Genomic DNA, 15,635 nt, shown 5'->3' with positions numbered 1-15,635 from the left:
CAGTAGGTTCTCTATGAAAGAATGTGGTCCTCAGGCAAAAAACACATTCTCCACCACTGTTTAAAGGTTTAACTCATGAATGTGGAACTTATTTTCTAAATAAGGCTACAAAATGTTTACCCTACTGCATCCACAGAATATTTACCTTCCTATATGCTACGGAGTACAACTCAACATTGCACCAGGTTTTCTTAAGATAAAGAGCAATTGTGAAAAGCTCACTATTCTTTCTTAAGTTCTGGGCAGAATTCAATTATACATAGAACGTATATAGAATTCCACTTGAGTAATGAAAAAGTGACTTGATTTTACAATAAGTATTGCAAATAAAAATGTGGCATGTATATTATATCTTAGGTAGCGCTGCTAAGTTCTTTTCTATCGATTACATTAGAAGAAAAAACCTCAGCAACAGATGCAGTAATAATTAGCGAATAGAAATTTCAGATAACCAAAATTCTTTTTTTTAAATATTCTCTTAGTAATCTTTACAACAGTCCTGTAGAGAAGGTTAAGTATTACCATTCCAAAATTTCAAAAAAGGGAGAGGCTGAGAGAACAGTGGATTGCTAAGGCCACCTAGTGAATTCACAGCAGAAGTGAGACTAGAACCAGAGACTTTTCCCCATCTCAGTTTCTTAGGCACTATGCTACACCAAATGAAGACCTCACGCATCATGCAACCTTGCATTCATCACCAGCACACTATTATAGTATCAGGAATGCTGACACCCCACTTTTAAGCTATTGAAACCTAAAAGGTAGATTTTCAATCTACAATAAGCGAGCAATGCTCTGCAAATATTTTTGAGCTCGAGATTCCAAATTAAACATTGCAAGTGTTGGATTGGGTTGCAAGTGTGTTCTAAGAGAGAGAGAGAGAGAGAGAGAGAGAGAGAGAGAGAGAGAGAGAGAAATCTATTACAATATCAAAATATGCTGTCTATGACTATGTAAAGTTAAGCATAAATTTGTAAATGATCTAGAAGAATTACAGCATGACTTGCTTTTATTTAATAGTTATAGGATTGCAACCATACAAACCAATCCTTAACTAGTTTACTCATAAAGAAGCCCCAGTGTGTTCAATAAGATTTACTCCAAAGTAGACTTGCACAGGACTGAAAGCCTGGTTTTCTGAAGTTTTCCCAAGTTTATATTTTAAATGAATTTAGTAACAAGTCTTTTTCTTTTCAGTGTCTTGGCATAGATACTGTGGCAATTAACATGTTTGCCTATTCTTAAAAGGAAATCCGAGAAGCATAGGTCCATTGCCTAAGAAGGCATTTCTTGCCAGTTGGAACATAAAAGAGGAGATTATGCAACTTTCACTGCAAGGTACCACTGTCAGCTGTCATCTTGTCTCTGAGCACTGTTAAAAGGCTAGGCATGGGCAAATGTATTTCAGATTTGGTAACATGTATCACTATCCAATTTAACAAAATGCATAAATATCAGGTCCTAGAGTTTTACTGCAGTGTAATAAGCCAACAAGGTTGGCTTGTACTTACAAGGTCATGTCTTCTTCATAATGTCCCATCAGAATTTGAAATAATTATAGCTCTACCTAGACAAAAGAGCCATGTGCAATTATAAGGACAAATCTGGCAGAAATGAGGAAAATGCTTTATCAGCTTTTGGAGAAGGACCTGGCAAAAGAGGTGAGCACGACTAAAGAGGGTGGGTTTTTTATTTATTTAGGAGAAATAAATCCTAGCACAATTTAACTGAACAGTGTCACAGCATATACGACGGTCTCCAACAGTATTTAGCAGGTAACTGGGGGTGTTCAGAAATAAAATTTCTGAATGGTTTGCTAGAAACGTATTGAATTGTAAGACGAATGTTCTTCTAAAATCGTTTTCCTACAAGTGTTCCAAAAAGCACAGTGTCTTTCACCTCCTTATGCTTTCCTATGCTACAGTTCTAGTGGAGGGGGAAATAAAGACACCCTCAAATACTGCATCAATATGAACACATGGAGCCTTTTTATATGTGCATCAACTACAGAAGATGCCAACCTTCTTCTTTTCCTTCATTTTTGAAGGTGGGGTGGGGAGAACTGAGCATTTCTCCTGTGGAAATGTAAGTATATTTAACTGTGATGTGCTGGTCAAAATCAATTCTCCACAGGAATACAGGCACAAAGAAAATATAATGATGCTGCATTACTATGAATAACCTCCCATGAACCCCCAGGTTCTTGTGCTATTTGCAAACCCTGCTCATTTTTACCAGCACTTCAGGGCAAATATGCAACACTCTCTTTGCAGGTAGCCATTCAGACCAAACTGAAAGGCAGGTGAACAAAGTGAAAGTCAAATGTGATCAAATACCTGCTGGAAACCCAAGTCAACTAGTTATTTACAGGCAAAGTAGGAGAGCTAATAATCATGCCTGTGGGTGACCTTTCCCAAATGAAACACTGGCCCCAGAAACCACCAGCAACAGAAAAATGTGGATTTTTTTCAAAGCAGAGCTATAAACTCTCTGTTTGTTACAGGCAGGATGAGCCATTCTTAGATTATGCACAGTCTCTCTCTCTTCCTGCACTTATTCATTATTATACACATCCCTTCTAGAAGGAAAGGCACAGTTTGTCTGTATACAAGAATTCCCGGTATCTTTCAGCACCCTAATCACTATAATGCTGACTTTAGCCTTTAATATCATAAGTAAGGGCATGTAATCAAAAGGTCAAATGAATATAAGCTTCAGCTGTCCTACAGACTTTTAATTTATACATGTGCTTGCTGTGCATGAAGGAATGGAGTGTTATTGCAAACACTGCTTCCCACCCCCCCACCCCCGGGATTTTTAAATTTTGTTTTTAAAGACAAGCTTCATTTCCTATCTTTTAGAAGGTGAAAGTATTAGCTGCTAGCTGCTCAGTGGTTCCAGGACCACCTAAAAGAACCACCTCGTTAAGTCAAAGGTGACAATGTGCAGTGTAACACAACTGGCTAACTTTGCATAGGACAAAGTCTACAAAAGAGATGGACTGACTGCTGCCTGGTACAAATCAGACAGATGATGTGCCTCGTCTTAAACTAGAGATCAGATGACTAGGATCTCTCTTTACATAATGGGGAAAAGCCTCCTGCATTCTGTGATGTTTGTTAAATCAATAACTGTGCCTGAAACAGGCAAAGATTTATGCACCATTTATGAGCGCTTTTGACTTGAGAACTGTCAGGTTATTTTTAATATTCTTAACTATTTATAGTATCAAGGCAAATAGTTTTATTCAAGAAATGTGATGTCCCACTTATTTAAAAGATGAGAAAATCCCCCGGCTTCATGCACAGCAGTACATTCTAACTTGCAAAGATGGAATAATTGTGTAGGTCAACATTACCCTGAGTTTGAAACTATACAGCAAATGCATAATAAAGTATTTCCAGTCTTGCACCCTGTTAAAATATATACATGTCTTTATACAATGTTGTGTTTTCACTGTTTAAAGTTACAATTGAAAAGCTCTATCTGGCAAATCTTCTACACTGTAAATCAAACAAGCCCCAATCTGTCTTTTACCAACAGCAACAGAAAGAATACCACACACACATTTTCCGTAGACTTTGTTTAAAAACTGGCTTACACAAAATCATTACTGTTTAGACTTTTAAAAAGAAACTGCAAGTACTGTCACATCGTTTGCCTCTCACTGCAGTAGTCGCTTTGTGCAGTGTAGTCCCCCCCCTATTATATTTTATATAGAAGTTGCATTACCTTTCCAGAGACACAAGGACATGAACTAAAATCTAATGCATCACTCAGTCCTCCAAATCTGCACACCATTTCCCCCATCAGCTTCTGCCTCCGCGGGTCGGGATGCAAATTGCCAAATAAACAATCTCAAAATAGAAAGGGGAATGCCTCCTTGAAAGGAAGGAAAAAATTAGCTAGTATGATTGGGAAGCTGCTACTTACTTGGTTAAGCTATCATCACAAATCCAAAATTATTTCAATTATACAGCGGAGTAATCACTGTTCGGCATCTGTAAGGGATTGACAAACTGAGCTACATTACAGGAGTCCCTCTGCAGACTGTACCATCCAGACCGAGCAGGTGGGGGGAAGGAGCGGATATTTCCGACCGAGCATCTTGCTGAAGGAGAGAGCAAAGCCCAGGGAATGTTTATGGCTTGCCCTCGCAGACAGCCGGAGGAGGAGGGCAAACAGCAACGGTAGCACGGAAAGGAAGGCTTTTTCTTGCAAAGAAAATGGACTGAACCACCATGTTGTTGTTTGTGGTTTTAATGCTTCCCTTGGGATAATGACAAAAACGGAAGATGGCAAACTACCAGGAATATGCCACTTATGGGAGAAACCTTCAAGGACAAGGACTGTCAAGTTCTATCACTATCATCGGAGAAAGCGGGAGGGGGGGGGAATATGTGTTGGTGGAGCGGAGAGGAAGGGGAGAAGACTGTTCACTACTGCATCTCTATAGAAGGGATATCCAGACTGCAGAGACTCTTGATTTCAGTCTCTAAGGTTAACCAGGATTTGGTGTGGGTTGTTTCCCCCCCCCCCCATTAATCATTTGCAGACCTGATCAAAATTTCGCATTTCAGTTGTAAACTCATTTTACAAATGGGAAAATTGGTGAAAGCATTTACATAAGCAGCATTCTGTAAATAGAGTACCATGATTTTGCACACGCGTGTGCACGCACACACAAACAGGCAACATGTTTCCAATCTCTGATGGAAATGTAGCATGATTTTGTCTACAAAACATTAGTAAATTAGAGTACATTATTGCTCCCCTTTCTTTTTAAAGGAAAGATTTGCAATAACGAGAAGTAGGTAACCAGAACATTTTAATCAGTACATTAACCCATGAGGCAAAATAAAACACTGTCCTAGATTTAAATGTTCAGCACTAATATTTATTTCAATCCCTGTAAAGCACAGACTTGTGAAATGGGGAGGGAAGGAAGATGCAACACACTTCTCCAAAATGCAAATCCACCCCCCCCCCATATTTTTTTAAATAGACACCTTTTTGCTTACTGGTAAGTTATTTGTTTTACGTGCTTATTTTTTGTTGCAGTGCATTTCCACAAAGGCATTTCAATTTACAGCTAGAATTATTAAAACTGAAGAATTTGTGGGGAATGAGAGCAATGTTTTTAAGTAGGGAAAGTGGCAATTTCTTCTATGCCCAAATAGCGCAACAGTGTAGTGGATGTAAATACTTCATTTTACATGAACTGATTGTATAAGCAAATTCTTAAATTCTACAAATTTCTGGCAGTGGCATATTTACAAATTTAAATTTCAGATAATTTTAGGCCCCGTAACATTCTTAGGGTCAGAGTCTAGGCATGAAGCCATGCATCCAAGTTTTGCAACAGGCAAATATGCAAGAAACCCCTGTGCCTTTAAGCATGTAAAATATTACTATGTTTCAAGTTGGAAGCTTTTCTAGATTATCTTAGTGACAGCAGTGCTTCGTGACTGGGCTGCATCTTGGATGGAGCATGCAATTGCAACCAAGCACACCTCCCTGAGCACTAATAGGAGTAGCTGTACGGATGCTCTGTCATCCTTGCTTACTTGCTGCTCAGAATATCAATTCAGCCAGTTAAACCAAAGTCTGCACTGCAGTGCACCAAAATGGAAGCTTAAAAAAAAAACCTAACATCTCTGATGAAGGAATATCACACCTTTGCCAATCAGTTAGAAAATAGGGGAAAGTCTGTAAATAAAGGTTTTTGTTGTTGTTGTTGTTGTTTTAAAAAAAGAACAAAAGCTGCATTTATAAATAGAACACTCAGGGAACACATGCTTATCATGACATCATATGCAGTGACATTGTATTACATTTTAACGATACTGTGCAGGCTATCGCCTGCTAAGAAAACACCCAATTCTAACTGTGCGAGTGATAGTGTTCAGCCTGCAGATCAATGTCTTAGACTGAAATAAAATAGAGAGGATAAAGTTTGCAGAGTGAAAGGACGTACTGAGTAGGCTCAAGAATTGTAACTGTCAGTTGCCACCTCAGCTGCTGTGCTAGGTTGCAAATGTTGTTGCACCAAGAGTCTCCTGCCAGGGTCCAATGTTTATGCTGCATCAGAGTTGCAAAATCTGCTGCATAAAAACTTTCTTGCTGGTAATTTTCCCACCTAACAATATTCTAAGGGTAATTAATGACAGGCATTAAATAATACCATCCATTGCTCTGTCCTAAAAAGAAAGAAAAAAGAATATGAAAAAGACCTTTTGGGGGGAGACACTTGACAAATTGTCTCTCTGTATGTGTGTTTAAAGCTTCTGAAACTTTGTTTTACTGATTATTTCAATATAGTGCACTTTTATGAATGCTTGGCATTCATATTCCAAGTGGTGAGTCAATGGGTCTGGGGCACTCCCTTGGAATGAGATGCTCAATTTGTTTTTATTTATTTTAACTATTTGATACTGCTATGCAATGACAGAAACCAACTCAGCAAAGCACAGCTAGAGAGCACACACAATACAGGAAATCCATTGAGTCTTGAATTGATACACTGTACAGCATAAAAACATGATAATTTTTGTAGCACTTAAATTAATTACTGAAGAGACATTCTGGGATAGCTGTTTCCACACCAGTATTCCCAGTCCTCATTTAGAGTAGGACCTCCAATGCAACGTGCCACACAATGTGATGATCAAGCTATTAACCTTGTTGCTAGCCTCATCAGCTGGGGGGGGGGAATCTCCCAGTGCTATGTGCCACTGGCAGTGTCTCTATTATCTTCACTGTAATGCTGTGAGTCATCACACTGTCACCTGGGTAACAGGGGCCAGCTAACATTACCAAACGCAATCCCATCAAGGCATGTCTTCTGAAGTAAGAATCTGACATAATTTGTTATGAAGTTCAACCATAGACTGTTTATTCCAGATGCATAGCTGCTGCTGTTTTTGCAGCTATGGAATGCTCAAGTTCACTCTGTGACTTCCTTTAAGGTTCATAACTTAAAAACTCTTCAGACACTTTTTTTGATCTGCCGCCAAAACCCAGAATGAACTGCACTGTCTGACAGGCTGCTACCCAAGGATGCAGCAATCATAAAAATTAGGAAGATTCTGTTTGCTGCAGGATAGAATGTTTAATTCCACCAGGCAAAGTCTACAAAAGTCTCCTTGAGAAACTGGCTAAACAAAAATGCATACAAGGGCAAGACACTATAGATACCTGCCAAGCTAATTATTGACCTCCTTAGCACTACAAGAAAAAATGTAGGTTTACACTAGAATTAACATCTCATTTTGTTTCATCTTTCATTGGGCTGATGGGCACAAATCAGTAGGATTTTTGTTGGATGAACTTTAACAGGGAATCTGCCCCCAGTGCATAGTGACTTGGGAAGTTGAATACCTGGTGAAAAGCTAGCTTTTTCTATGGCCACTTTACATGGATAATGTCAGGTCAAGCTACTTTCCCAAGCGGCCTGAAAAAGCATCCAATTTCCCTTTTCCCAATCCCACTATCTCCATCTCCATGCTTTCTAAAGCATATTGGGGATGGGATGGGTTGACAGACACCTTCTCTTACTTCTCAGCTCAATAAATGGAAAAAGCAGGAGGTTAAATATCCCTGTCTCCATCTGATTTTTTTCTTATCTCCCAGGACATCTCAAGCAGTTTCCTTCTATGGTGCCTGAAGGACCACAAGAGGCAGTGCTGCTGTGCTCATGTTCCGCCAGCAGACTTCCCATAGCACAGGGGTCTGCAACCTTTAAGACCAAAAGAGCCACTTGGACCCGTTTCCGAAGGGGAAAAAAAAACTGGGAGCCGCAAAACCATTGCAACATTTAAAACAAATATAACACTGCATTTTATTTTTAAAAATCCAATTTAAATTTTAAAAAATCCAATTTAAATAAAAAAAATCTGATTTAAATAAAAAAAAATCCAATTTTTTTTTTAAAAAAAAATCATTCATTTTTATCCACCCTGGGGACCACTACCAGGTCACAGCCTGATCCAAGGTGGGTTGCAACAGCATACAAATATTTGATTTGTTGTTGTTGTTTTTTAAAAAATGAGTCCTCAACTGCACACTTGTGTTAAATGTTTGTCCCATGTCTTATTGAAGACTGCTGGCTTTTACAATAATCTTAGTGTCTTTTACCCTTAATATTCCAGACCAGAGGCTATGTTCACCTCTTCCAACCTCCTCTCTTGCTAAATAAAGCACAGAATTGCACCAGAGAAGCCTGTGATGTTTGTGCTGACTTGCATACAGGTGGCTGTAGTAGTTCGTAGTGTTCAAACCTTTTTAGGGGAGTTCCCTGCCCCCTTAATGACAATGGCGATAGATTTTGCACATGAACACAGATCCAAGTTAGGACTCCTCTCTTCCATGCCAACAGGTGCTTTGTCAAGGCTCCCCTAACACACACTCAGGACAGAGGAAAAACTGCAAAATATCCCGGCCTTGCTCCGGGGCGGTGAGAGACGCGCACCCGCAAGAGCGCGGTCTGAGGCTGCGAGCGGAACCAGGAGTGAAGGAGGCAGCGGCAGGGAAACAGGCGCCGCTTCCTCGACCATTTTTAAAAAGAGGGCTTCCCCCCTCGCCCGCCACCCGCCGCCCCTGGCCCAGCCCGCAGATGCCTACCTCGTCGTCGCCTCGACGCAGCAGCCAGCAGCCTTCCGAGAGGAACCGCGGCCAGCCCTCCCCCGCGGTCCCACGACCCAGCCGAGGAGTCCTGGCCTCCAGTGCCCGTGCAGGGACGCGTCTGAAGGCCCCCTTCCTGCCCCCATCCCGTCCCGCCTCCCAGCTGCCTCTGGATGCCGCGGGGTCCCACATACCCGCCGACCCCGGAGCTCCCCTGTCCGCCCCAAGGCCGCCTCCCACGCTAGGAAGACTCCCGGAGCTGGGCAGGGTTGGTCCCGCCAGGCAGGCTCGGGGGCGGCCTCTCCCATGGGCGCCTGCTTCGGAGGCAGAGGCGGGGTCTTCAAAGTTCCCCCTCCCGCTTGCCCAGCTCCATCTCTTCCCGAAGGAGCGTGCGCGCCTCAGGCGCGCTCCCCGCCAGAGCCCTCGGCTGAGCTGCGCCACCTCTACTGCGTCCCCACCGCCTCCGAGCCCCGCTGCCCCGCTGTTCAAGGCCAGGTGATCCTGGGTACGCCCCTGAGCAGCGCCCTCAGCCTCCGGAGGGCGGGCCGCCGGCCAGCTGGAGGGCGGTCGCTGCCAGCTGGAGAAGTGGGCAGGCGTATCTGCCCCGGAGCCCTGGAGCCGCGGCAGCCGTGAAAAAGAGCCGCATGCGGCTCCGGAGCCGCAGGTTGCTGACCCCCGCCATAGCAATTGGCTGCTGTGAGGCTGCTGGTCTGATCCAGCAGGGCTTTTATTATGTTCTTCTGGGAGCAGAGAAAATATGAGAAAGACGTGTGTGGGTCCCTCCTTTTCTTCTCCATGCATTTCTGTTTCTGTCTTTCCTTTTCTCCAACCATCTCAAGTCAGTTTAGGAAGCATAAAGGGAGGAATAAAAGGTTGGCAATTGTACTACTCCTTTCCTCCTCCTTGTTGTTACTCCTCTCCACTGTCCCACCCACACATACTTCCTAAGTGTTTAGCACTGTTGGTCTTTCCACCTCCATTTCCTTACAGTGAGGCATAGAGATGGAACAAGCATTCTGGAGAGACTCAAAAGCTGGCAGGTGGTGGCAGCAGTTAAGTTGGGTGGGCCAGGCAGTGAGAAAAGCAAGGAAAGGCCAGGGCTTGACTCTTTTGCTTAAGGACCTGGTTCATATAACCATAAAGACTAGTAGCCACTGATTGACTCATCCTCCATGAATTTGTCTCATCCCCTTGTAAATCCACCTAAGGCAGAGGTCATCACCGCATCTTATGGCAACAAATTCCATAAATTAATTATGTGCTCTGAGAAGAAGTACTTTCCTGATTCTTCTGTTGATTAGCTTAACTGAATGACCCCAAGTTCCAGTATTATGGGGGGTGGGGGACTTCTACCTGCTTTCTCCATGCAGTACAGTACATAATTTTCTAAACCTCTATCATGTCCTCCCTTTTTCTTAAAACAAATAAAAAACCTCCAAGGTTGGCAATATACTCCAGAGAAGATTTTCCAGCCCCTGGATTAGCTTAGTTGATATTTTCTGCACCTTTTTCAGCTCTGCAATATAGTTTTTGAGATATGGGAGCCATGAACGTACACAGCATTCCAAGTTTGGCTTTACCACGATTTTGCATAATGGCATCAGGATACAAGCAATTTAATTTTCACAGTTGTGCAATGCGCACTAAGCCAACTATGATTCCAAGTTTTCTTACCTGGTTAGAAACCACTACCTCTAACCCTATCAGCGTATATTGGAAGTTAGGAGTTAGAAAAGTACACACAGTGGAGAAAAAGATTAATAATCTAACTTCACAAATATACTGATAGGAACTGAAGAGCATCTCTGTACAAGCCCCTTTGGGGCCATTACTCACTGTAGCTGATATGTAAGATTGTGATGGGATACTCTAAAAGATGCCCCTCCCTGCTTCAGTCCCCACCCATGAGAGTTAGAAAAACCACAAAAGCTGTAGACTGAACTACAGGGAAGCACAACTGTAATGATATATGTTGCCATATCAGCTGGGTCTCAAAATTATTATGAGGAAGTGGTAAAGCAGTGGCTGCAGTGCTGTGACCCAACTGCCTGATAACCTTGCAAGTCACACTGCTAATGCTACATCTCATAGGTTTGGACTATCAGATAGAAAGTCAATAAGAAAGGCACCAAGGTACAAAGCAAGGCCCATTAAATGGACTAGAAATCATAAGCAGTTTGTTTGTTTACTCACCTTCATTAGTTATTAATGCCTCATTAAGTCAAACTATAGAGCTGACTAAAAATAAGCAGCAAGAACACTCCTCTAAAATGGTATGAACTCATAAAATGCTAACAGCAACTTAAGATCCCAATAACTTGTAAGATGATAAACAAACAAAAATTATTTTCAAGGCTGGATTCATTCGTGGAAGATAAGCATTCATACTTCCAGCTACAGAAGCAGGTTGGCAAATGAAAAGGTAATGCAATCTTCTTGTTGAAGCAAAGTATTATTTTATCTTTTCTCTATTATCTGACACTTGCGGAAATTGGAGAAACATTTCTGGCCAGACCACTCTGCTGTCCCAGTAGCAATCTGTACTTGCATTCCAGGTGCAAACATTCATGAATAGGCAACCATGGCATTTTCTTGAACAGATTAAAGCACAGGAGTGAGGAAAAATCTGGATTTTCACATAACCTTGAGAGGGCCAAAGCAAACTTGTGACTATGAGGATAGGAAATGAATGCCCACCTACAAAAGCTCTTGAACAAAATTCTCTTATCAGCCACTTAAACAATATGCTCCAAGGACCTAGATAACGATAAGATGGATTTTGGAACAACACAACAAAATATGTACTGAATTTATACATGGTTCATTTATGCAATCATTTATATTGAGGCATTGGCATTTTTATTCTCTTTATATTGCAGTCCTCACTCAGAGTGTGTAGGTGGGTTTATTCTCCATTTCTTAATGTGGACAAGGAGTTAATCAGTCTGCTACTGTTGCCACTACTGCTGCCACTACCACTTCTAGTACTTCTACTAAGAATAATATATGGTATGGTTACATTTGGATGAATCTCAACTCACAAGTCCCAACAGGATACACTGAAGGGAGTTTTGGCTGGTCAGAGGTGAAGTGAATGTATACAAGGTGGCAAAATCAAAATCAAGCCAGGTATCCAGACATCCCCAAAATGCTGCAGACGAGAGACTGCCAAAAGGGAAACGATTGTCTCTAAGTGCAACATATAAAGAATAATGCCATTGTGGAGCGATCAGGGAAGGGAGAGCAAACACCAAAGTAGAAAGGGTGGCAGAGGAAGTATGTAATCACAGAAAATTGTTTTACCTGGGAAGTGAATCCCTTTTAGTTCTTCCCACCTCAAAATTAACCTTAAAAGGTACCTAGCACAAAGTCCCAGTGTATTTTTGTCTGAAATTTGGCAGATTTCTCAAGTCTGGCACTTATCTCATGTCTCCAACTTTCAGACCAATTTCTCCCAAAATACTAGAAGAGATAAAGTGGGGTTTGTTTGTTTTTTGCATACCCCTAAAGTTTCATCTATATCTGGGTTTATCTTTTCTTTTTTAATACCCATTTTAAAATTTCTCAATAGGGAAGGGGACACAAAACATGTGGAACCCCACCTATCATTGCTGCACTTGCTAGAAATTTGTCAGGATTCATTTTCTCAGAAACAGTAACCTTGCCTACAAATTTAATCCAGGGGAAAATTATAGCTGTTAGGTTGCGCGCGCGCGCGCGCACACACACACACACACACACACACACACACACACATATATATATATATATATCAGTAATGACTAAGGGGTGGGGGTGGGGACAAAGGAGATTTAGATGGACCTCAAGTCAAAGCATGCCTCAGACTGAGATGGGCTGTTTTCCAAAGTACCAAACCGAGGTCTGAACTAAGTCTTGTGGTCAGTGCACACCCTTATTATATACCACTTACCCCTAAGCACTAAAAGCACTTCACATAGAGTGTTAAATAACAAGTGCAATAATGCTGTACCATTTTTATGGATGAGAAGGATGAGAGAATAAAAAATCTCAGTAACCAATGGTTGAGTTGACTGAATAAGGGTCTTCTAGAGCCAAGCTCTAATCTTAATCACTATCCTGCACCAATTGAGGAAAGGAAAAGAGGCCAGGACTACCATTGCTCTTGAAACACTCCTGTTTCATCTAGCATTTACCGTATTTTTCGCTCCATAGGACGCTCTGGACCATAGGGCGCACCTCGTTTTTAGAGGAGGAAACCAGGGGAAAAAAATATTTTTCTGGTTTTCCTCCTCTAAAACCCATGGTTGGTTTTTTTTTTTTTTTTGAGAATCAGCTCAAAGTTTTGCAGCTTTTTTTGCAAAGGGAAAAGCCCTGCTTTTTGAGGATCAGTTCAGATTTGTGCAGCTTTTGTAAAGGGGGAAAAGCATTGCTTACAAACCAGTACAGACCAGTAAGCACCAGTACAAACCAGTATGTACCAGCAAGTAATAGGAAGCAAGAGGAAAGCGAACCAGTACAAACCAGTAAGCACCAGTACAAACCAGTACAGACCAGTAAGCACCAGTACAAACCAGTACGCACCAGCAGGTAATAGGAAGCAAGAGGAAAGCAAACCAGTAAGCACCAGTACAAACCAGTACAGACCAGTAAGCACCAGTACAAACCAGTATGCACCAGCAAGTAATAGGAAGCAAGAGGAAAGCAAACCAGTACAAACCAGTAAGCACCAGTACAAACCAGTACAGACCAGTAAGCACCAGCAAGTAATAGAAAGCAAAAGGAAAGCAAACCAGTAAGCACCAGTAGGTAATAGGAAGCAAGAAGAAAGCAAACCAGTAAGCACCAGCAAGTAATAGGAAGCAAGAGGAAAAGTAACAGAAAGCCCCAAATGGCTGAAAAACTCGATTTCCCAAGATCCTACTGTGCAAGGGGCCTGGGCGGGGCAGGAAGGGAGCTAGCTCCCTTATCTCCCTCCCCGATCTGCAATCAGCTGTTGAGCGGGTTCCTTTCAACACTCTCTTTCCCTCTTGTTAGCCTTTAGCTCTTTCTAAAACAGAAAAAGCAGGATCTGCCTTTCCCCCCTGGGCAATTTGGCTCCAGGGACCATGCATTCGCTCCATAAGACGCACAGACATTTCCCCATGCTTTTTAGGAGGAAAAAAGTGCGTCTTATGGAGCAAAAAATACGGTAGTGATCACGTAAGTGCATATGTTTAAGCAAGCACCTGTTTTCTTAGCTAGCAAAGAGGCCAGTACAGTTCAGAGTTCACTGCACATACCCAGGGTAGATTCAAATGACCGAGCAGTCACACAATGGCCATCCAGTTTGTAGGTTTTCAGTACATGGTGGGCCTTTACAGACAAACATGCCATCAAAAGAAGTAGCCTGAATGCAACTGCTTGTCATTTGAATGTTGTGCTGGCCCCAGGGGTATGTCCGTAAAACGAGGTCCAAGTCCAGTCCTGGGTCAAGGGGTCCAAAGGAAGTCAGTCCGGCAGGGAGCAAGGCAGGGAGCAGGTCAAAGTCCAAGGCACGAGGTTGCAGGTTGAGCACACGCTTGCAACAAAGTTGCTCACGCAACTTGGGCTGGGTCTGGCTGGCTTTTATCTGGCCCTATGCTTAGGGCGGTCCCGATCCTCCGGAGACTCGCCTCTCCTCCGGGCCTGGAGGCGAGCACTCCTCCTGCAGACACTTAACTCCCTTCGCCTCTCTGCCCTGAGCCTCTGTAGCTCAGGAGAGGATGGTGGGTTACTGGACCCAGGGGATGCCTCAGCTTCCTCTGAAGAGGCTGGGAGTGGAGCACCTGCAGGCAATGGGTCCTCCCTCCCATCAGGAGCCAGAGCAGACTCTGCTGATGCCTGCACCTGGGGATCCAGCACAGGTGGGGATCCTTCAGGCTCAAGCCCTGGCCCTGGCCCCGGCTCAGCTGGTTCTGGAGGCGGGGAATCCCGTGCAGGCTGGGATCCCTCAGGTTCAGCATCAGAGTCTGACTCACAGGCCATCACACCATCCCCCCTCCCAGGCCTCCCCCTCAACCGAGGGGCCGGACCAGGCTTGCTGGGGTAAGCTGCATGGAAATCACGGAGGCAGGCAGGCGCGTGGACGTTTTCCGCTGGTTCCCATGAACGATCCTCAGGCCCATACCCTTTCCAGTCGATGAGGTATTGGAGCTTCCCCCTGCGGTGTCGTGAGTCGAGAATGCGCTCCACCTCGTACTCAGGCTCCCCCTCAACCAAAACTGGCTGCGGTCGTGGGTTGTCTGGGTGGAACTCGTCGGGCGGGGCGACTGGACTAAGTAGGGACCGGTGGAATACCGGGTGAACCTTGAGCGATGGAGGTAACTGGAGGCGAAACGCCACCGGCGACACCTGCGCAGTGATGGTGAATGGGCCGGCAAACCGTGCATCCAGCTTTCGTGAGGGCCGAGAAGGATGCAGGTGACGGGTAGAGAGCCACACCCGATCACCAACATGGAGTTCTGGCCCCCCCTGACGATGTCGGTCAGCCTGGGCCTTGTATGCGTCCTTGGCCTGGTGCAGTTGCTCCATCAATAATTGTTGCTGGGACTGAAGCTCCTGAAGCCAGTCTGTCACTGCGGGGACCGCGGAAGCTGGCAGCACGTCTGGGAACAAACGAGGATGGTAGCCGTAGGAGGCCTGGAACGGGGTTTGCTGGGTGGAGGCGTTCACTGCATTGTTGTAGGCGAACTCCGCCAATGGCAAGTGATCGACCCAGTCATCCTGCTGAAAGCTGCAGTAACACCGGAGATACTGCTCCAGCACTGCATTTGCCCGTTCCGTCTGGCCATCGGTCTGCGGGTGGTGGGCCGAAGATAGACAGACCTCCGTCCCAAGGGTCTGGTGCAGGGCTCGCCAGAAGTGGGATGTGAACTGGACGCCGCGGTCAGAAACCACACGCTCGGGCAGGCCATGCAGGCGGAAGATGTGCTGCAAGTACAGTTGAGCCGTTTCCTTAGCTGTGGGTATGGACGGGCAGGGGGCACAGTGCACCATCTTAGTGAAATGGTCCG

The 15,635-nt window shown here is 43.9% G+C and overlaps 1 protein-coding gene across 1 annotated transcript in view; it reads right to left on the bottom strand.

The window, feature by feature from the left end:
- ATP2B2 (ATPase plasma membrane Ca2+ transporting 2) overlaps positions 1-4,249 on the bottom strand; it is a 197,845-nt gene extending 193,596 nt beyond the window's left edge. Inside the window, exon 1 of the mRNA XM_033140769.1 lies at positions 3,934-4,249. The gene's annotated coding sequence lies outside the window, so the exon portion shown is untranslated. The remainder of the gene's footprint in view (positions 1-3,933) is intronic.
- Between the last annotated feature and the right edge of the window lie 11,386 nt (positions 4,250-15,635).

This window comes from Lacerta agilis, chromosome 2 (genome assembly GCF_009819535.1).
Source record: "Lacerta agilis isolate rLacAgi1 chromosome 2, rLacAgi1.pri, whole genome shotgun sequence".
Taxonomy (NCBI): domain Eukaryota; kingdom Metazoa; phylum Chordata; class Lepidosauria; order Squamata; family Lacertidae; genus Lacerta; species Lacerta agilis.
This window is presented reverse-complemented; position numbering and strand designations above follow the sequence as displayed.